At 34.1% G+C, this 16,016-nt stretch overlaps 1 protein-coding gene and 1 long non-coding RNA gene across 2 annotated transcripts in view; one reads left to right on the top strand and one right to left on the bottom strand.

Moving 5' to 3' along the window:
* Positions 1-16,016, top strand: part of LOC657024 (glutamate receptor ionotropic, kainate 2) — a 318,038-nt gene that overhangs the window by 71,268 nt on the left and 230,754 nt on the right. The gene's annotated exons all lie outside the window — the stretch shown is intronic.
* LOC103312913 (uncharacterized) lies at positions 1,720-2,827 on the bottom strand. The gene is made up of 2 exons (XR_511433.3): positions 2,228-2,827; positions 1,720-2,178 (listed from the first exon to the last, which is right to left on the bottom strand). It is a non-coding gene; the product is annotated as an uncharacterized LOC103312913 (long non-coding RNA).

Genomic DNA, 16,016 nt, shown 5'->3' with positions numbered 1-16,016 from the left:
AGCAGCTAAAGAAATGTTTTTCTCTACTTATATCTGTAATAATTTTTTTTATAATTATTATTTCATATCATATTATTTTTTAAGTTGCCAATGTCTGTAAAATTTTCTACAATACAAAAAATAAACAAAAGTTTATTTATTTAACCCCTGTCATCTGGCCATATCTTATTTATATCTAGACACCAAAGCCAATAAAAATTGTAATCAAATTATTGTGGATTTCTGGAACTATTACGTTGTTTTAACAGTTAGTCGGAATTAGAAAAAAACATAGTCTTCTTTCCAAAAAAAAAATTAATAAAGAAATGAATTTTTCTTGAAGTTATTATTAAATGCATTAAACGCAGTCACTTTGTTAAGCAAAAAAAATATCCAAAATTAAATTTTTCTCCAAAATAAGCCATTTTAAGACAATTGTCTAAGAGTTTTCTTGTTTTTAAAATTGTTCAAAATTATTCAAAATCAATAGTTTTATCTAAACTGGTGCATAAACCGTTATTTCGAGCTAGAATAAGGCGTTCTCAGTCTCTTTTTAGGCAAGGAATCGTCCTAAATAGGACTAAATAAGCTGTTTTCAGCCTTCCCTATAAATTTTTTTTCTTTTTAAGCAAGAAATCATTCGAAATCAACAGTTTTTTATACAAAGACTCAAATGGTCCAAAGTTTTTTCAAAAACAATTTCTATTAAAAACAGATTTTTATTGTTATTTTTAATTAGTCACAGTTTTATTGGTAAAATATTGGAGCAATGTTTTTATTGTTTGCGCCAGTTTCTGCCCGGAAACGGAACAGGTCCTGCGTTTCGGTTGGGCGCTTTCGCAGGCCCGGAGTAATGCAATAGGTCTGTTCTAGTAGCGCACCATTACCACCAAGACAGGTGTGTGTAGGGTTAACTTGGGGTTTTTTCAATACAGGATGTACCAAAATAACAACTTGCACCCCACCGGATTTCGATGAATTTATAGCGGGTGTCGGAACCACTTAAGAGCTTGATATAAATGGTTATAACAACGTGAGCGTAATGAGAAGAATGTGGGACGCATTCTTTGAGGGAAAAAATAGAACGACTGCACACAAAAAGCTGGTAGCACTGACGCTAATCTACAATGTAATAAAATTTAAATACAGCTTCTGATGCTCCTACCAACTTAATAAACATATTACGAATTTACGAGCCTTAGCATTGGTAACGACTAGTTTTGTTACTAGGATCCGTAATGACTGTAATAATAAAATGGCAGTTAAAACTGTTTACTGTTTGCCTGTGGTGACTCTTTTATGGTAACTTTTCAAGCCCAATCGCGCAACAAGCCGGACTTTTTCACTTTCACGTCAAGTCCTGGAAAACGCCAGTAGTAACGGAATAAATACATCCATAATAGCCAGACATATGTAAAATACGTTGTTGTGACACAGACGGACTTGTTTTCCGCCATTAAGCGCGAGACAATACCTGGAATAGTTTCTAAAATACGTATTTAAATGTGTAATGTCAGCATATCCTTATCTTACTGCCTTTGAATAATTCATTCGCTACACACACACGTCCCATCAAGCCAATTATCCATTGTCGTGCTATCAAGCGTTCATTTAAAAAAAAACTCTAGAGTGCTTTGAAATTAAAAAACAATTGTTTTGTATGTCTATGATTAATTCGTGCATTTACTTGTCAAATTGAAAGATTTCATAACCTTACTTTTTGACAATTAAAAAATAACACATTTTCGTAAAAATATTTATTTATTAACTATAAAAACTGTTGGAAATGTCTTCCTTGTTGCTCAACACACATAACACAACGCCTTCGAACACTGTTTAACCCATTAGTCAGTTCAAGTGGATTTTCGTTAATTTCATTAATTTCTGTTGAATGCGTCGTCTTAATTCATCAATAGTTGGAATTGGTGTAACAAAAATTGAATTTTTAATGCGTGGCCAAAGATAAAAGTCGCAAGGCGTTAAATCACATGATCTTGGGGGATAATCATTTGCTGTATTCCTGCTAATTATTCTGTCATCAAAAAACGTTCTCAGAAAGTCTGAAGTTTCTGCTGTGCACTGCGCTGTTGCACCATCTTGTTGAAACAAACCATCTCGTAATTCTTCATCGTGAAGTTCTTCGATAAAAGGCGTAAGAATTTCTTCGCGATAACGTACTGCAGTTAGTGTTCCTGAAAACTACATCAAACTGTAGTTTTAACTCTAACATTACGAAAAAACACTCAACCTTGAAACAAAATTGGACCGACAATTCTTCTTTTGCTGATAGCCGCCCAAACACCTATTTTTCTGGATGAAGAGGTTCTTCCACAGCTTCATGAAAATGTTCTGTTGTACGCGAGGTGGACGCAGTTCCACGAGACAAGCTCACATTTCAGTGAAAAGAGTTTTTAAATTCTTCATAGACGATAACCTCAGAAAAAGCTTCTCGAAATTCCTCCAGGCACGGTTGAATTGAATATTTCCAAACACCGTTCACTTTCTCTCCATTTCGGAAATAACTTTCCAACAAAAAGGCTTTTTGTTCACTGGTATACACCATGATTACAAATCAAGAAAACACGAAATTTAGTATTGAAAAATACTGTTTTTTTATTCGGTTTATTCGGTATATTCGGTCTATGTTCGGAAAACAGAAACAACAACCACGAAAATCACACAAAAACCAAGCTCGTTTTGGTAGAAACTGGCGGGAACGAAAAAATGTCAGGTTCTGGTTTAATAGGCAACCAACAATACAATGCCAAATTTGTACCATAGGCACTAGCTAAGAAATACGTAAAAAATTCAACGCATGCTGCGAGTTTTTTTTTTAATGAACGCCTGATATTTTGGCATCAGTGGCGCCGGACCATTTCGCCGGCCCACACAGCGTTACGCCCCTGGAAGGTGGGCGCGTGTCAGGTGTCACTTGCACGTGCGAGGGGCGATATGGTCAACTTGACGAGCTTTCGCGTTTTTCTCCAAGTGCTGACTCCTTTCTAACGGCTTTTCATGCTTGGGAAAGTAGGCGCTGCCCGGAACGGCGACATGTGCCGGAGCGCGTGCTGTCCTATCGCACCACCCCATCAGCGTTCCGGGCGACGTAACCCAGGAAAATGCAAAAATGGGACACTCGCGACAACGCGGTCCGCTTTTCCAAGCCCAAAGGCAACTATTCCCTCTGGTTGCCGCGAGTTACACTCTTTATTTTTTCTAAGATACTAGTCCTAAGTAAGGCCAAATGCCTTATTTCATTTAGAAAAACTAAGATTCGAGTAAAACATCCTTGAAATTGGAAACATCGTTTCTTAAATTAGAACATATAGGGATCCTGTAAGGGGGAATTTTTTGAAAATCAGTATCTAAGGAGGTAGAATGTGGTATTTTAAGACTTGGAAATTCCACATCTAAATTAATTAAATATAAAATTCCGTCATTTTGGGACTTATATTTATGAATATTGTTTTTTGGGGTTTCGGTAAAAATAAAAAAAAAATATGTTTATATTTTATTATTTTAATATTTTTAAAAATTTCACTTCCAAAAAGGGTGAAATATGTATCAGAATCTTTCATTTTTGAACTTATATTCATGAGAATTGGTATTTGGGCATTGAATCAAGAAAATTGAGATTTAAGCTTACGGTTAATAAATTCTATTAGGTATAAGCGACAATTTTTTCCACATAGAGTCGAAAACCTTTAAATTTAAAAATAACAAAAAATGTTATGAAATAAACGCAAAATTCATTTGTTAAAAAAAAAATCATGTACGAAAATTTCAAATACCCGAAAATAGTTGTTCATATATTCTGGAATTCTAACGCACTGTGCCGTTTTGTCGAAATGATTCTTGTAATTTCCAAAAATTAATGTAATTTTTGTCAAATCTAGTGACCAAAAATATTACGATCATCCCAATTATTACTGCATTATTTGAAGAATTTGGGTTTTTATTGGGTGTTAAAAAAATTAAAACATAACTTTACCCATTTATTCAAAAAAGAACAAAAGACTTTATTATTAATCTAATTTTTATTTGATGGAGGTTACAATATTCGGCAACTAGAAAACATTGGAACAAGGGATTCCATCATCAACTAAATGAAAAAATAGTATATTATTATACGAGTTTTATAAGACATTCTATTGGAGCACTCCTTTGTCGGGCTCTAAAACCATTCGTGCCACAACTAAATCTTATGAAACGAGTGTAATATACTATTTTTTCTACTTTATATTTTTGTTGTTTGTTTATGTTTCTATTTCCTTTTATTTTATTTTTTTAATTATTCGGACTCTATTTATAAACGACTTGATGTTGTTTACAGATCACACACTAAAAATAACGGTACATAGTGTGCTTAAGAAAAACACATGCAGCAAATTAATTAATAATTAATTTGTATTCATAGCAACAATTTTTATTGTTATTTTAAATTGTTTAAATTGTTCGTGTCTATAACGACGAAAATAGTTTGACTATTATATTTTTGTATCCATAGGCGGGTACAGGCGGGTTCAGTTATTTTTTCCAAATTTTAAGTAAATTTTTTATTGAAAAATTACAAATATGAGAAGAGATGTTTTATTCGTCGAGTTACCTGTTAAAATTGAGACACGTATTTCTGATACAGCCTGTATTGCAAAAATATTAAAATATCAGTAAGTCAAGGGAATTCGCGTAAATATTTTAGTTAAAGGGACAGGTCCTTCAAGGGTGCGATCAACAAATTCTTAGCTTGGCTTTGGAGGCAGCTTGAGATGCGGGTCCAGCTGAAACCCGTATGCATTCCTCAACGGTCGTGAAACAAACGGCCACAGGTGAATATGTGGCGATTTGGATTAATCTGCGTAATCAGGTGTAAGTAAATTCACGCACTTCTAACGGTATCAGACCACACAGCGATAGAAAAGTGGATTTTTGCCAGCGATTTTTCGTCGCCGTTTCCGCCATTCATTCGATTATCCGCGAGGATGAACGCCAGTTTTGCATGTTGGTAATCAGATGCCGCAACGTTGTTTATTTTTCTGCTGCTTCTACGTACGTTTGTATATCAAATGTGTAATGAAGCGTTCACTCCAACACTGTAATTGCGTTTAATGATGATTTGATTTGACTTTAAGAATGCATAGTTAGACGGTTAAGTAGTACGGACGAGCCGAGGGATTGCTAAATCAGATTGGTTAACTGTTACACCGCCAGTAAGTTGATTAAACGAATTTGGCAAAAAGAAAAAACTTTTCATTTGGCGTAATTTTTTTATTTCCCAAAAATTGATGGAGCATGAAGCGAATACAATTTGCTGATAAAAATAATGAATAATTTCCAGAGTGATTTAAAAAAACGAGAGCCGGTTTCTAGAAGGCTGAATTAAAATTTAATTCGCTGTTAAAAGTTAATTGGAGATTAGATAATGAATTTGGTCACGTAAATAGTTAACCAGATGTTTGATTGCTATTAGTTTAGTGATTACTTTTCATTAGAGAACCATATACAGGGTGAATCTGCTAAAAATATCTTTCACTATGTAATTCCACCGAGTTCAGCCTTTGCTACTAAATACTTTGGGCCGGTTTATCGAAAGCTCTGTTAAAATTTAATTCGTTGTTAAAGTTAACAACGCGAATGGACCAACCAGACTGCTTCAGTTGGGTCACGTGATCAGTTAATCACGCATTTAATTGCAGGTTAAATGTTTATTTATGTAAATTTTTTCAGAATTTTTATCACAAAACAACATTTAGGCATCGCTTGTTCTCAAATGACACAAAAAATAACAATTTTTGCAGCTACTTAGTAGTAATGAATTAATTTATTAATTACCTAATTATTTTTAATTATAAAGAATTGTAAAAAATTCATAGTCAAAGAGAAAAATAAAAAGTATTTAATAATAAAATTCTGTGCAACGATTAGTTTTGAAGTTGCAGTAAAAATATTCTTTTAATAGACACTCTGTACGTAAGCCAAAAATTAGATATTCTATTAGTATTTTTGCACGAGCATATTCTGACAATATTGTGGATCTTATGATTAAAATCCAGGTTTAAAAATAAACAGAAATAAGAATACAAAGTTCGAAAGCTTCCCTACATACAGATGCGGAAGCTCAATTCTCCTAGGAGCGCATGTATTTCCGGTATCAGCCACGCATGTCGACCATATTGCTGATGTTCCTTAATTATAATTGTGGCCATACTGTATGAAGGACAGGTGTCCATGTAATTCGGAATTAATTTTTGTCCGTACATGAATTAACTGGTGTTTTTAATTGAAAATGGGAGAGCAGGAAGTTTCAGTGTTTGTGGTCATCTCTGGTTACCTATCATTAACAGTGGATGAATAAGGAGCTTGAAAAACTCTTCCTCTTCATAACGGATTAGGTCTTAGTGACCTATTTGCAGTAGAAACTGAATTTTTGAGTTTGCTGCTTAAGCTTATTTTTTGCAATTTCCTGGGTATAATCTTGTCAAAGCTCGCCGCCCGTGTCCAAATTGGATTATCCATCGGCTCGGAAAATGAATTTGTCCGTTTAATACATCTCTCGGGTGGAAAACGAAAGTGAGCAGAGCAGGCCACCGTCTACCTGCACCCACGGTCGATATGATCGATATTTTTTGAAATTCTCGGTAAAAACATTGCGGACAAAAGAGTCTGTGACCAGCAAGTGTTTAACAAGTGAATGGCGTCCATTGATAACAAAAGACATTCACCGAGTTCACATGATGTTTTTAAATAAGAACAGGCACAATGGCCAACCTTGTACGTAACCCGAAACTGAGCGGGACAATAGCGGCCTTAGCCGAGACCATTTTTCTACTTATTTTCTCTTGAGAGAGAATACGAGCACCTGAGATAGTTCACTTGTTGTTTTGTTATTTGCTCTTAAGTACCGGAGATGTGGGTGGTAGATCGAGGCGCGGATTGCCGAGGTGCTTTTTCTGAGAGCTTGCGAGGAATGTGCCGCGGGACAACTGATGGGGATAATTAATAATACGGGAGCAGATTTACATTTTTTCAACAAGAAAACGAACACGTTATTACCACACTTTACCTAGATGCAAAATTAAAGAACGGTAAAGGCACAGCAAAAACAGCATTTTACAGATGTAGGTTTAGAAAAATATGAATTTTTGGAACTTTCGCTAAAATATCAATTTTTCAACTTCTGTTTATAAGTTGAAAACCAAAGACGATAGCGGAATACGGTTTTCACAAAAATTTTTCCCAAAAAACGAGTTTAATTATGTGGCACTCACTATTCCAAAATACACCATCCTGTACATAAAACAAATTCATAACTTTCTTATTAAATATAAAAGAAATACATTTGAAACAAACATCGTACAGTCACTTTTTTACGCGGAATTTAATGATGTTCTCAATAATTTTATTTATTTACATTATAGGTGGCTGTGATTTTTCGAAAAACTTATTTTTTAATCCAAAAAATATATAAATACAATTTCATTTTCTTATCTATACTTTTGATAAAAATATATGTATTTATAAAATAAAAAAATACATACAACGTTGCGCAAAAGTATGGAACCAAGGGTTTTGTGCCTAAAATATGTACCTTAATCAGTACATCATCCAGTACTTTGAAAATGTGATCATATTTTTTTCAAAATTCCATGTAGTTTTCGAGTTATTAATTTTTTTTCAAACGGCACCCACCACAATTTTTTTGTTAAAATAATAATAATTTACTGTGCTGTTTTTGCATTAATTAGTATATAAGACATTAAATTCTAAATCTTTGTTGAGTAATACAAGGTGTGTTAAAATGATATTCATCTAGTCCCCTAATTTTTCATGTAAAATTAGAAATGCCACTTTATAGAACTACTGACAGGCTTTCAGACATCTATATCATCTTCAAACCTTTATAGTACAGCGGCATAATTTTTTACATGTGATTCAATTTCAAAGTTAACTAGATGAGAATCATTTTAACACACTTTGTAAATTATTCATAGTTTTCATTAAAAATACCAAATTTTTTTAGAACCTTTTATAAAAAAACAAAACATTATATTTTCTTTATATTTAAAAATAATGAGTTGCATCAAATCAGAAAAAATAAAGCATTTCAAAAATTATTATTTTCGTTACAAAAACTTTATATTATTGCAACCAAATAAATAGTTTGAAAAAATGGTTGACAATATTCTTCGTAAAAAAGTGTCTTACAACGTCTTTATTGTTTTACAAGAAACATACAAAGTATGTACCTTATAAAAAAAACATTAGTACATCGTCAAGTACGTTAAAAACGTGATCATTTTTTAAGAATAACATTTTTCGAAATTCCTTTAAGTTTTCCTGCTACTGCAATTTCTTTGGTAAAAAATTATACTCTAAAAATGACTTCTAATTCAATAATTTTATTTTTAAACCCGTGTTTTTTTTTCAAATAAATGATTAAAATTGCGTTTCGAACTCATTACGAAGGTTTTTCGAACTTGTTGAATTCAGAACGCAAATTTAATAATTTATTAAAAAAAACATTGCTTCAAAAACAAAATTATAGAATTAGAAGTAATTTTTTAACCGTGATCTTTTACCAAAAAAATTGCTATAGTAAGGTGCAATTTGAAAAAATTTCGAAAAATTTTATTTTTGAATTTTTTTGTTTAAAGTTGATGATGTATTAATTGGTTTTTGTGTAAAATACATAGTTTAGGCATAAAACGCTTGGTTCCATAATTTGTATAACTCTGTATATTTTTTTTAACTTCCCTAAAATGTGAACTTTTGTTTATAAGTCGAAAACAAAAGACGATAGCGAGATACGGTTTTGAGTTGCACCACCCTGTACATACTTCAGTTATCTTTTCAACTAGCAGTCAGGGAAAACCTGTGTTACTTCAGACTCTTTCGAGCGAGTTGGTTGTTTCTGAGCAAAAAACAAAACTTAGTTGTTTTTTTGTTTTGTTTTATTGATTTTTATTGTCTTTTTGGAGGTAGTATTAGAAGAAATGGCAGAAACATTTTTGTAAAATAATTCTTTTTGGGTAGTAAATTCCGCAGCACTAATAGTCCATCCCAGACAATACCATTACTACTATCACCATCCTCATCTTTCTGATCCAGTTAGTAAAGCATAAGACATAATTTTTGAATCGTTTCACGGCCATCGCCGTAATTGCAATCGCATTTTTTTAATCTCACGAAATTGCTTCATATTTCAGTCACCATAAACATGAAAGTGGTATCGTTTTGCGATATAATCGTTAATTGTCTATCGAGCATATCGGGCAACGGTAATAATCCAAGCACTTCCCTCAAACCGCGAAAGCTCCTTCTGTCAAAACAGTCCTCAAATAGAGATTTTCCCATCTCCGGCCTGCTACCTGATCTATTGTGCCGTATCGTAAAAGTGTCAATGTTGGCACACCTGCGGCGCAATCGGTGAAAAACCCGTCGTCCATTAATGGCGTCTGGAATGGCTTACTAAATAACTCGAACGCCTCAAAAACGACGAAATAAATATCGTGGAAAAAAATGCCAACATAAATATAATTGACAGCGCCGCCGGTGGAACAGGTTTGCACTTGTTTTTGCGGGGGTGAGTATCGGTGGCCTTGTGGCGCCAAGCGCTCTTGATGGGGGCACCACACACGAGCCGATCACTTTGAACCCGCCGAAGAAATTTATCGCTGAAAAACTTATCGGCACTTTGTTTTTGGCACAAGAGAGCATGTGACAGGTGTTGGCCAATTAAAACGCAGGTATACCGAAAACAATAAAGCACGCGGTGACCCAGCTGACGGCACCGCAAATTGGATCACAGATGGCCAGGCTCGTGTAAAGCACGTGACGTGACGTCATAAATTAGCCTAACCAATTACGGGGGTGCCTAATTAAATGATACGTCATAAATATCGGTGACTGGGTAACATACTGGTGGCGGTAATCTATGAGAAATTAGAACCATTTATTATTTTTAACGAATTTGGGCCGGCTTTCGAAATGTCGTCTCGGGTGCTATGTGGGATGATAAAAATTTTAGGACCAACATATGGGCCGCTAATGGAAAAGGGAACGTGTTATCGGGGATGCTTTAATGCGTTTTTGAGGGGCTGAATGCCGAAAATGCGCCGAAATGGCGAACGAGTTAATTGGAAATGTCTCAGATATGATTCAGCACCAAAAAAAAACAAAATTAATAAAATAGTTATTTGCACTTCAAAGACATTTTTATATGCCGGCAGAAAAATATTTAGAACCTGTAGGTACGAGTATTTTAAATTAAAAAAAAAACAACAAAAATCAAAGTTTTATTTTAAAATTTCTACAAAGTTTGATTTTTTGATATATCTTATTTTTCTTAATTCAAAAAACTGTTAGAGACTGATAAAAAATTAAAAATATATTTATCATTTATGTTATGAAACAGTAATTTACTGTAAAAACGGAAAAACATTACAAAAATTTAAATTACATTAATTAAAAAAACTGCCCACCATTTTCATTCAAAAAGTTCAAAATCCAACTGACTGACTGAGTTACTTTTCTAAATTTATTAAGTTATAATAAACCATATGAAATAGTATTGTTTTAAGGCTTATCAGACAATAAACCAGCAAAAAACTAAATAAAATGTTGAAGTTTAATAATTGTTGATCATTTTGCAACGCCTACTTGATTAACGATGATTTACAAAATAAAATCAGTTTTTTGTAATTACATATTTCAAAAATATTAGGCAAGAGATAGGACGTGTTGATAAAAGCTACCATAAATGTTGAAAAAAACTGAGTTATAGCCGTTTTTTTGTAACATAATAACTATTTAGAAATAATCATACTAGCCTTGAATTTTGACAGTTGAGAATTTTAAAAATTTCAGAAGGCTCTTTTAAATTTTCGGTTATCGAATTAAACAAAATTATTTACTTAATATATAGCAAAGGGTTCAAGTGCTGTGATATTTTAAATAAACCCCTGCAAATAAAAATTCTAACAAAAAAAATATATTTTTCAAAAACTTTGACAGATATTACCAACTACTTGAGTAAATTTGACTCAGCCTGAGAAAGTAAAGTGAAAAACCACACAGGTGGTTATTATTTAATGTTCCAAAGTCGGCAGCTCAGCTATTTTTAAAATAATTTAGTTGAACTTTTAGTTGTAAAGGAATGATGTGATTGATGTTTTTGTAAAAATTATGGAACCAATAAAAGTTTTCTAACGATAAATCTGGCATTTAAATTGCTCAGTTCGTTCTGGTTTTAAAGATATCTTGCGAAATAATTGAGTTTTAGATGAAAAAGTGCATAAACGCCCGAAAAAAGCACCGCAACTTGACGATTTTTGGCCTATATTTGACGAACTTAATTATTATGCATTTCCAATGCAAAACCGCCAAATAATTTTATTTTTGACCCAATTTATCTCGGTTTAACAAACTTTTGAGAAAAAAATATTTTTTTTTACATTTTTTTGCTAAAATTTCGCTATGCAATCGCGTTTTCTATTGGAAACTTTAGCAAGACGCTGGAAAAATGCAAAATAATGTAATTACACTAATTACCAACACCATTTAGCATATTTTCGGCCTGATTTAGCGAAAAAAATCATAATAGGTACGCTCCAATATCTACCTACTTCTGCCTAACTGGTCTAAGAAGGCCGATTTATCGAAGCGTCATTCAGTTAACTGCAATCAAACGTCAGATTAATTGATCATGTGACCAAATTTAACCAATTAGACGCTCAAACTATGACACAATCGCGCTTTAGTATAAAAAAAATCAGATATTTTTAAAAAACTATAATGATTTATGAAATTTAACGGCTTTCGCCACCTAATACCGCGCGAGATTAGTGGCAAGTAATTTTCGCATCTCAATTTTTAATTGTGTTGTATTAATTAGCTGTCAAAGTGTGTGAATTTGATCGTAGTCCGTCAATCCCAGTTCGCGTGACCTTTTCCCGAATCGGCGTCGAAATTTGCCTTTGCCTTTTTGTGTCGAATCGTTAATGATCTCGTTTAGATTAATAGCGTAATATTCACAAAGAGTGCGCTATGTGAGAATAAATCAGTTTGTACAAGGAGGTTAATTACGCTTTTGAGTGAAGTAATTAGTAATTCTCGTTAATTAAGATTCCTTGCACGTGTTTGTGTATAATGGCGTAAGAGTCCGTGTCGAATTCGAGTGGTCCGGCGAGTGTGTCGCCGGCATTAACAATAATAAACATAATACCAGAGATAGATAAGCCGCGCCAAATGGATGGCACACTCTTCGGAACACAGAAGTGCTATCTGCAGAGTCATTAATATGAGAGCAGATATGTATCTAGCAAGCTTAGGCCGCTACCGTCTCTGACAAGTCACCATCGTGACAAATGCCAACTCTTCTCGGTTTTAATTGCCTCGCAACCGGCGAATTAGTGGAAAAATGCCGATTTCCTTGACTTTGGCCCGGAATTAGTATGCAAATCGGCCGTTATACAACGACTATATCCGCTTAAAACGTCACTTTTATTGACTGGAATCCCGCAATTAAGATATTTGGGTGCAATACCAACAGCGTTATGCTAATCGAGAGGTGGATAACCGGAATTGTGGACGATTCCGCATCTATCACCGGAGGAAGACTTAGCCTAAGAGCGAAACGATGTATTTGAGCTAATATGGCAGCAGCATATATTGCCTATTCAATACGATGCTTTATCGGTTTTTATCTTGTGAGAACATCTGACCCGAACGGGTACACACAACGCTCTGATTGACCAAACTTATTTGGTAGTTAAATTTTTATTTTCCATATTTACCACGACCAGGAACGATAACAAATGCCGACGTCGAGATCAAGACTGATCGATTGGCTGACGATTTGAACACTCTTCCAAAGCTACAATGCCAGAAATCGCTCGCTAAAGAGAAAATCGTTTTAATTTCCATTTAAATCTGTTTTTCTTATATTAAAAAACAATAAAACCACAGCGACTACTGATTCGAACTTTTCTAAAATTCTTTACATTCCTACTGTTTTAAATTTAAATTCCATAGTCAACTTGATAAAGTTACTTTGAAAGGTCTGTATCTACAAGGTGTTCCGTCTAAACCCCACATTATTGGTAGTTCTAATAATGACAGTCATCTGAAAATTTGTATACGACCATAATCTGCTCAATGAAAATATTTTCAAGATGGTGACACTTCCGGTTATACCGGAAGTCTCTATCAACTTTTTTATTTTAGATGGAAAAACTCTAATAATTCAAAAACTCATTAAAAAATATAGCTTTCCATTTAAAATAAGAAAGTTGTTAGCGACTTTCGGTATGGCCGGAAGTGCCGCCACCTTGAAAATATTTTCACTGGGCTGAACGCAAGGGATCATAGCTGAGTACTGACTTTCAATTAATATCTTTATTAGAACTTTCAATACTTTTAATGTAAGGTTTAGACGAAACAGCCTGTATATCCTTTATTTATCAGACCTTGGGATTTTTGTACTATTTTATAGTGACAAGTGTTCAATAATTGTTCTGGTCGTGGTTTGCTGTGGTTTTCTCTTTCCAGCATGAACGTAGGTTGCGTGATAAGTTCATAAGGTTTGCTGTCAACTATTTAAATGTTGTCTTATTTTTGCATTTAGGAGTTTTTGATACAAATCACATTGAAAATCATGATAATTGTATGCAGACGTTCAAGAATTTACTTTGCAAGCTCAGCTGAACGTGTGAATTTTTGGCCTGACACTGACAGCTGTCATCTGTCATTGTTTTGTGAGAGACATACGTTTTTTGTGACAATTGCCACACATATGCGATCTGACCAGAACAACTATTGAACACTTATTCTGCCGTGCTAAGCAAGAACGTCGTAACTGACTTTTTTGTCAAATTTGAGATAACACAAAATCTGAGATCAATAGTGCAATAACTTTGATTCTAAATAACTTTAATAGATATTATCCAGAAATTAATAAGACGAAATACGTAAATAAAATTGACGTATGTGGGGTTTGTGCAATATTACTTAGCAAGAAAGTCGTAACTATAAAATGTATATGAAACCCACTCATTAATGAATCAAAAATTGTATATTTTCTAAAATTAATCAAAAACATTAGGTACCACCAAGTTTGGTTGATTACAAAGTCGAATTATAATTAAAAAAACAAAAAAAAGTGTATGACTTTGACGATTTTGTCAATTCGGTTGGAAGGACGGGTACAAGAACTAAAATTAAACAAATGAAAATTGAAAACTTTTTTAAATGGCAAGACTACAGTTCACAGTACAAATTGACCAAAATTATTAATCGACCTTACCTAAGCGACATGGTTAACGTGGAAAAACGAGGAAAAAAAAACATGAAATATAGATGCAGTTTTGATAGTGACTTTATAGAGTTAAATTTCCTAACATCAATAACATCATATTCAAAAAACCCACTCAAAAACACACAACAAATGGCATAGATACAGAAAGAAAACAGGAACTCTTAAAAAAATTTAAAAATATTCTACCAGAAAACCGATTGATTTTTTGGCAAAATTTGCTTTTATTTCAAAAGTATCGTACGCTAGGTGTAATTTCTTTATTTATTTTTTTATAAATCTCCTGTTGTTACGTATTATTTCATTTGTTTAAAGCCGTTAATAAATATTTTTGTAGTTACGACTTTTTTACTTAGTTACTTTTACTTAATTAAAAAAATAAATAAAAAAATTAAGCGTCGTATGTGGAATAACAGCGATTTGGCAAAATAATGGATACAATTGCATACATATTTCCTTTTTACAAATAAATTGTTAGGTTGACTTCAATATTCCATGTTACTAGCATTTAAAATAATAGTGCACTCTGAAAATGTAGAAAACAAGACATAACTCAAGATTCATATAAAATCAGTTACGACGTTCTTGCTTAGCACGGCAGTATTATTATACGGGATGTTTTGTTTAAATTTTAATTTTTCTTTCTGTAAACTGGCTGCTAAAAAATATCTTAATAAAACTACGTCTTGTTTGCAATCACTGTTTGCCTACTTGCGTTTAGCAGGAACGGGTCATTTTCACTTTGTTCGACTGTACCTACATGCATTTGGTGAAAATAGTTCACAAAATGCAAAATGGATTTTTTATTGTAGTTTTGAGCAGGATATTGCAATTTTGGATAAAGATGCATTATTTTCGTGGTCGAGTAAAATAGTAAGGCAGGGAGTGCTTTAATGGTGCGATGGGCGTGTCCGGCGCCTGGTGTAATATTTGCATTGTTGGCGATAAAAATCGCTCCGTTTTCCGCCAAGTGCCATTAGTCTTCCACCTCTCGCTGTTGTTAACATTTTTTCTTGTCAAATCAATCAATATCCAAAGATAGTGAAAGTATGTAGCCGGTGGGTAGGTGCTGATATACATAGCCCACACACTCTGATCTTGAAAAATCGTCCCAAAACTTTGTCACTGCCAGCTGATAAGACTCTAAGCAGCGCGAACCGATTTATTCAAATCACTTTTAATTTATTCAAATGCGATCCTTATCGACACCATTACCGACCCGATTACCGTAATTGCGAGTCGGTACGGACCTGTCACACGGTGTCCATCAATCAAAAGTGGACGCACCTGAACCGGCGGAAAGGTCACGACGATTGACCGGGTCACCGGTGGAAACAAAAGCCGGAGAAACGAAACAAGTGAAGCGCGGGCCATAAAAATGACAGGGACTCATTACGGACACGATATGGGCTAGTTCTAGTCCGGACCACCGTCTTGGACGAGGATAATTCGTCTGGTGGGCTGCTCGAGCAGAGCCACCGCTCAGTTTAGATCGGGGTTGGACCACTCCAAGTTTGAGATATTCGATGGTTGTCTACTAATTTTTTCGTGGTCTAAATAGCCGATCTATCACTGTCCGGTAAGTGGGTTAGTGCGACATAGCCCGAGTATTGCCACGTTTCGGTGATTAATTGACAGAAAAACCGACGGTATTGTCAGATGTGGCCGAAAATTTCGAGCGTGCCAGCGGCTGATAACATCGCATGTAACATTCCAACTTGCGAGCGAC

This window comes from Tribolium castaneum, chromosome 5 (assembly GCF_031307605.1).
Source record: "Tribolium castaneum strain GA2 chromosome 5, icTriCast1.1, whole genome shotgun sequence".
In the NCBI taxonomy this organism is placed as follows: domain Eukaryota; kingdom Metazoa; phylum Arthropoda; class Insecta; order Coleoptera; family Tenebrionidae; genus Tribolium; species Tribolium castaneum.
This window is presented reverse-complemented; position numbering and strand designations above follow the sequence as displayed.